Source organism: Penaeus monodon, chromosome 27, assembly GCF_015228065.2.
Source record: "Penaeus monodon isolate SGIC_2016 chromosome 27, NSTDA_Pmon_1, whole genome shotgun sequence".
NCBI classification, from domain to species: Eukaryota; Metazoa; Arthropoda; class Malacostraca; order Decapoda; family Penaeidae; genus Penaeus; species Penaeus monodon.
This window is the reverse complement of record NC_051412.1, coordinates 36,951,480-36,952,058: the sequence shown is the minus strand read 5'-3', so window position 1 is coordinate 36,952,058 and position 579 is coordinate 36,951,480.

Sequence of the window (579 nt, the reverse complement as noted above, 5' to 3'; positions counted from 1 at the left end):
TAGCAAGTACGAGCATAATTTTCTCTAATCCTGAGGATATCGAAAAAGTCACTATAAGCGTTTTAACCAATACTATTGAGGATCAGTGTCCCTTCCTTTAACCCCGCGACCGCTCTCCCCCTTCCCCCTGTACAAAAAAAGCGGGAAACATCTTCACTTTTTCTCTGTTACTTTTTCACTCCTTTCAGCGTGTTAGAACCAGCGCCGCCGACGGAGAGTGAAGGAATCATGTTTAGCTTTCCTCAAGAGGTTTCTTTGAGCGACGTAACAAGATCTAAGAGCAGCTGGCAAAGGCTTTTCCCTCTTCTGACCAAAGTCTCCGATCTTCACTTGTTATATAAAAGAGAGAGAGATATGTCTGAACAATAGAATCAAAGTATATGTGTATCACATTTTTATGTAAGGAATCAAAATCTTGTGTGATATTGCAAGGTCATTTTCTGTAGCAATTTTAGGAGGAAAATAACTTTCGTCTTAACTTTTCACCATAAAGTTATAACCATGTACGTTTTGCGTCAGGTTTCATTTCTAGTCTGGGATTTCTCTCTTAAGATGAAACCGGAAGTGCGCGCGCGCGTA